The sequence below is a fragment of the Monodelphis domestica genome, chromosome 2, assembly GCF_027887165.1.
Source record: "Monodelphis domestica isolate mMonDom1 chromosome 2, mMonDom1.pri, whole genome shotgun sequence".
Lineage (NCBI taxonomy): Eukaryota > Metazoa > Chordata > Mammalia > Didelphimorphia > Didelphidae > Monodelphis > Monodelphis domestica.
In genome coordinates this window covers 494,746,199-494,752,198 of record NC_077228.1, presented here as the reverse complement: position 1 = coordinate 494,752,198, position 6,000 = coordinate 494,746,199, and the positions used below count along the sequence as shown (strand labels likewise).

Genomic DNA, 6,000 nt, shown 5'->3' with positions numbered 1-6,000 from the left:
GGGGTGTTGAGGAGTTGGTCTGAGTGGTTGGAGTGTGCTCTGAGAAGCTTGCTCTGAAGGAAGCTGAAGGTGGGGGCCTTTGAGACTGTTTCTCCATTTTGGTCACGTGAGTAATAGGGACTGATCTCTTTTCTTTGCCCCAGCTATCTAAGGGCTTGGGCCTTTTGGCCCAGCCTAAACAGAGGGGGTATTTAAGCCCTATTCCCTTCTCTCCCCTTTCTCTCTCTCTCTCTCTCTCTAATTCCTTTCTTCCTCCTGTTTGTAATTAAACTCTATAAAAGGCTGACGGCTGACTTGAGTTTTCATTTAGGAATTACATAGCTGAATTCCTTGGCGACCTTAAATTAATATATATCAGTCTTTTAAAGTGATTTCCTTGTCACACTATACCATGATACTTTGTTTTCTTTTAATTAATTTTTTTTTACCTATTACATGTAATAACACATTTCCACATACATTTTCTGAAGTCATGTGATCCAAATTGTCTCCCTTCACCCCTTCCCTACCCCCTCCCAGATCTGGCAAGCAATTTGATCTACCATATTACTTCATAAAACAGTATTAAAATATACCCTAGAGCCTAGGCCAATCTAGCTACTGTGTGGAGGCACAATGAAAAATGATAACATTTTCATGTAATTCTTCCAAGTTTAGTTTATTTTCCTCCATCCTTGATCCCCTTCTATTAGTCCCCTCCAAACTAAGCCAAATAGCAATCAATAAATGAGGTTTCCCTGTTCCAAACAACAATATTTGGAAATGCCCAGACCTGATACCTTATCAAAACCTGAACTACCTTCTCAAGTATCAAAAATACTCTTGACTTGAGTATTCTGAAACCTGACAGTTGTAAGGGAGAATTTCACATTACTCTCTTCCAAAACTCCATACTGTAGCAAGGGAAATTACAGGGTGCAAGAGAATGATTGACAGGATGTGAGACTCAGAATCTTCCTGAGCCTGGTTGAGTCAGAACTCCTAGGAGCAGACTACTACCTGTCACACTGGAGCTGCAAGTTGAAGGGGAAAGGTGTGTGGCTGAGGCATCCTGGAAATCCATCCATCAAACAACTGGCCTTGAGGATTTACTAGCTGTGGTGAGAGAATATCTCCAGTCTTTCTGGTGGACAGCCGGTCTGGAGAAAAGATCTCTAACTTGCTGGGACATCTGAGGACATCAGCTGGACTCCCGTACCTGAACCACCAAGGACTCTTTGTGAGAAATCTGGTTATCTGTTGGACTTGCCTTTAGGAATTTATGTTATTAGCTACGATAGCTAAACAGTGGGTTTAAATCGAGGGTAAAGCAGTCAGATTTCCCTTCTCCCATTTTCCTTCCTCCCTTCATCTCTTCTGTTAATAAATTCAATATGATTTGTGGGAGGGACTGGCTGGCAGCCCTCACACAAGAGGAAAGATAGAAGTTTATCTCTTTGGGGGAACAGGATCTGAAGCTGGAGGGATGGCAAGAGAGAACCAGACACCGAATATATTTAAATCGAGCCCACAGACTTTAGCTCCGGCCTTCTACTTCATAGATACATGAGACAGTGAGAAGACCATAACACAACATCATGGGCATCAGAAATAAGCTTAGAGATTAATAGAGACAAGCCACAGTCCTTAAACCCGTGCTTTTAGCACGGACTGTTAGGGCTTAACGATAGGGGTTAGAGAAACAAAGATGCTGAGCACGGCCAGAGGCCAGCTCCAAGAGAGAGAGAGGGATAGTGGTAAGGAAGAGAGATAAGTGGGTAAAAGCTGAACTGGGCCTGTGAGCTCGTCTTTTATTGATTTTCACATGCACATAATGCATATTAATTAAAGACAGAGTGGATTATCATTGGTAGAAAAGTAAATTGTCACAAGATAAGGGCGTAGCCTTTTCACAGCCTGGTGAGAACAAAGAAACCTGATTTTGCGCCTAAACCTGTGGGGATCAAGGGTCAGTGCCTTACTGGCCATGTGCAGGATAGAGAATTCGCTCTCCTAAGACCATCTTTATAGCTTAATTATCTCTCTTGAGTAAACACAGCTGTGGACTGCTACATCATTTATATGTGCTGTTTTACCTTTGTATTACCTTCCTTCCCCCTTTCCAAAATATAGATTTAACAGTTGGCTGAGCCAGCTAGGATTTAAAAAAAAAAACACACCTTATTTTTTATATTTATATAGAAAATTTGTATAGGAAAGTCAATTGGAGACTGAAAGATTCTATTTGCACTCAGAGAGTGGTGCATTCCACAGGAAAGGGGTCAGTGAAATTTTGAGATTCTAGCTAAGCTGATAGGGACATTTAATCATTAAATACCCTTTGCCACATGGTCTATGCAGCCATATTGGTGACCATATTGGATTTTTTAAAGAAATTTTTTCCCTTTTGTTAATTGTGTGAATTTTAGATTACTCCACCCTACTTAGTCTAACAAAAACAGGAATGTCTACACCCACACTTAAGGATTAAGTATTTAGGAGGATGGCCTATGACAGACATATGCTAGCAAATGACAAATCAGAAACAACTGATAGACCCCTGGGCTGTCATAAGTCAAGCTTAAACTACCATTGGTACATGTAAGACACGGGAAAGTGATGTAAAAACCATCTATATATTTCACATCACTTCCTCTCTCCAGTCTCTTTGTCAGCGGAGAGGTGGCTGGCGGAGCATGCTGAGTGTTTTGGCATCTTGGGTGGTGGCTGCTATTGTCCAGGTTTAGTGGTGAGTTTTCCTTGATACCATACTGGAGGAAGCTGAGTAGCCTAGTTCAGGTGAGTCATCTTTACTGAGCTCTATCAGAGTTTAGGCTGATTCTTTCTCCTTTACCTTCCAAACACTATCCTCTTAAAAAGTCACTAATCTTCTTCAGGGACCTTGTGGCAAAGGACTTTGAACTTCCCCTGGTGCAGGCCAGGTGGGAGAAATCCTATACCTTTTCCCTCTCCCTTCTCCTTAATTCCTTCCCTCAATATTAATTAAACCACCATAAATTTAAAAAACTGACTTGGATATTTTATTTGGGATATTCCCTGGTGACCAAAATTAATTTAGATTAGGTCACAACCCTAAAATTATCCTTACAATCATTTGTTAATAAGTTATTCATAGTGGATTATAACAATTCAAATTCACTTGGATATATTTTATTGTCTATGAATGTAAATGTGTCTGGGGATACAGTAATGGATTTTTTTGTGGTGTTATGGGAGTGTGTTTTGCATATCCCATATATTGTCTTTGTACTTTTCCTTAATGTTTGTTATGTGGGTTTAGATTATAAGTAGATGAAACATTTTATGGAAATTACAATGCAAACTCTCCTGTCTTGTATCCCTGTAATGTGTATCTGTCTTTGTGTTGTGTATAAGTGTAGACTAATGTTCTTTCTAATTGGAAAATGGTTTAAAGCAATCATGATTTGGTTAACCAAGGATTCAGAGCTCAAAATAATGGTAATGCATATGAAACAACAGCTGGGCCAGATGGAACTATATATAAAGGAGAAAAAATTTGTGAATACAGTATATGACTGTGGGGGGAAAAGTAAATACTGGTATAAATGGAAATTTGAATAGGTTACAAGAAGAGGCTGAAGGGATGGTTTCTCTATTTCCATTAAGAGATCTTTCTGTACTCTCAAGGGATGAAATTTTCCAGGTCAAGACACACAAAAGATTCACCCCAGAGGACTTGGAATCCATAAAGAGAAGAATTCCAGCCTTTGTAGATGAACCCAATTGTGTAATTAAAGAGATGAAGAGTTTTATTGATTTATTTGATCCCAATTATAACAATTTTGCCCTCTTAATGAAAGAGCTATTAACAAAACAGAACGTAATAAGTTTATAGAAGAAACTAGACAGGATCCCTTCTCTCTCTTTCTGTCTTGTCTCTGTGTGTGTGTGTGTGTGTGTGTGTGTGTGTGTGTGTGAAAGAGAGAGAGAGAGAGAGAGAGAGAGAGAGAGTGTGTGTATATGCTGGGCATAGTGAATTAACAAAGTGTTTAACAGACTTAACCAGGAATACAGAACCAGAACCTCTGAAACTAAAACCTCAATATCTGTAAGCCTTAAGTAAGCTTAAAGAATTCATTTTACCTGCCCCAGCTTTGGATATCTCAGAATATACAAAACCATTTCAATTATTTGTCAATGAAATAAAAGGTATTGCTTCTGGTGTACTGACACAGACTTTAGGACAAAGTTATCATCCAATTGGATATTATAGTTGTCAGCTTGATCCAATAGCTGCTGGTAGAGTTCCTTGTCTAAGGGGGTAGAAGCTGAAGCTGTGTTAGTACAGAAGTCAGCTGATTTAGTTTTGGGATGTCCGTTGACTGTATATTGTTCACATCAAATAGAAGCACTAATGAGGAAATTTCATACTCAAGCATATTCCGACCAGTGAATATCTAAGTATGAAATTATACTCCTAGGTAGTGAAAACATCAAGTTGAGGAGGTGTAGTAAATTAAATCCAGCTACACTTCTTCCTGATTTGCCAAAGAACGATGAACCATTACATGAGTGTGTAGAAGTAGTAGATCTAGTGGATATGCCTAGGATGGATTTAAAAACCACTCCAATAGAAAATCCAGACAGAATATTACAGTACAAACTGACACTCACTTTGGGTTTTTATTCTTGAATAGACTCTTTCACTGCTCTTACTGAATCTTACAGTCATCCATGTCTTCTCTCTCCTTTTACTATTAGTTTGGAAGAGTTGCCATTTGAGGTATAACTGGGTATTAGAACTACAAGTTACCACTTTGAAAATCTTGTTCTGATACTTATTCTTGGGAGAAAGGATGAAGAATTTAGGTGTCTGCTGTTCTTTGGACTGTGGGAGATCTTCCCTAAGGGAGAGGTTCTAGATTAATCTGGGATTGGGGCTCACTTCGCTCTTTCTACTAAACTTGCATTTTTCTTCCAGTTAGAAGGAGGAAGAAGGATTTAGGGATTTCTGAGAAGGGAAGACCTTGCAATTTAGCCTTTGTCCCAAAGGGCTTCATTTTCACAACTGCTTCTCTCTCTGGAAACACCAAGGCTGGACTATTTGAGCGTCTGTCCCTACTCCTGGCATTCATCTCAAAAAGAATAAAGGGACCACAGGTCTCAGATGGATGCCTTGGAAGATTTTAATGACAGTGCGAGAGAAGGATACTAGAAATTGGCGAGATTAAAATGCTGAGAACAAAAGGAGAGCCTAAATATGCCGTGACTCGGATTCGAACCGAGGTTGCTGCGGCCACAACGCAGAGTACTAACCACTATACGATCACGGCTTGCCACGAAACGGGACGCTAGACTGGCTTTCATCTGACTTTCTTATCTCTCTTTAGACCCGCCCTCTCAAGGAAATTATTTTTTCTTCTTCCGTTTCTCTCTCCGATGTCACTTATTTCTCTTGCTCTTCTCTCTACTCTCTTAACAAGCATGCAGTTCTGCCTGGAGAGAGCACTGTGAAATCAGGGCCCAGGAAGCAATGAGAAATACTACAGTCCACAACCCTCTCTCCCTACCCAGTCTTTGTTTCTCTCTGCCTTTGTCCGTCTGACCTTTTGTCAGGGAATTTGATTCAGGTGTGCTAGGAAATTAACTAAGTCTGGAGGCCAACTCGACCTCCCCGGCAGTCGAAACAAAGCATTTCCTCCTCACCGGCCCCCTCACAAATCTCACCCACTTCCCTCGCCATCTCTCCTGCCTCAATCCCCCCACCCCCTACCCCCAGATCTGATTAAGGCAGAACCTGAATCCTAAAGGATGTGATCTAGAAGGCTCTGGTGTGAAGGGAACCAGATGTTTATGAGGGAAAGAAGAGACCCCACCACCACCACTCCTACCACCCTCCTCGCCCCCTCAGGTCAGTGGTTAAAACAACTAAATTGAATTTTAAATGAACAATGTCACAATACAAATTGAAGAAAGGAGACGCAGAATACCCTTTGAAGCGGGGAGACAGGTGTATGTGGGGAGGGGAAGCCCTATTAG

The 6,000-nt window shown here is 40.6% G+C and overlaps 1 non-coding gene across 1 annotated transcript; it reads right to left on the bottom strand.

Moving 5' to 3' along the window:
• Positions 1-5,222: 5,222 nt before the first annotated feature.
• Positions 5,223-5,294, bottom strand: TRNAH-GUG (transfer RNA histidin (anticodon GUG)). The gene has a single exon. It is a non-coding gene; the product is annotated as a tRNA-His (tRNA).
• Between the last annotated feature and the right edge of the window lie 706 nt (positions 5,295-6,000).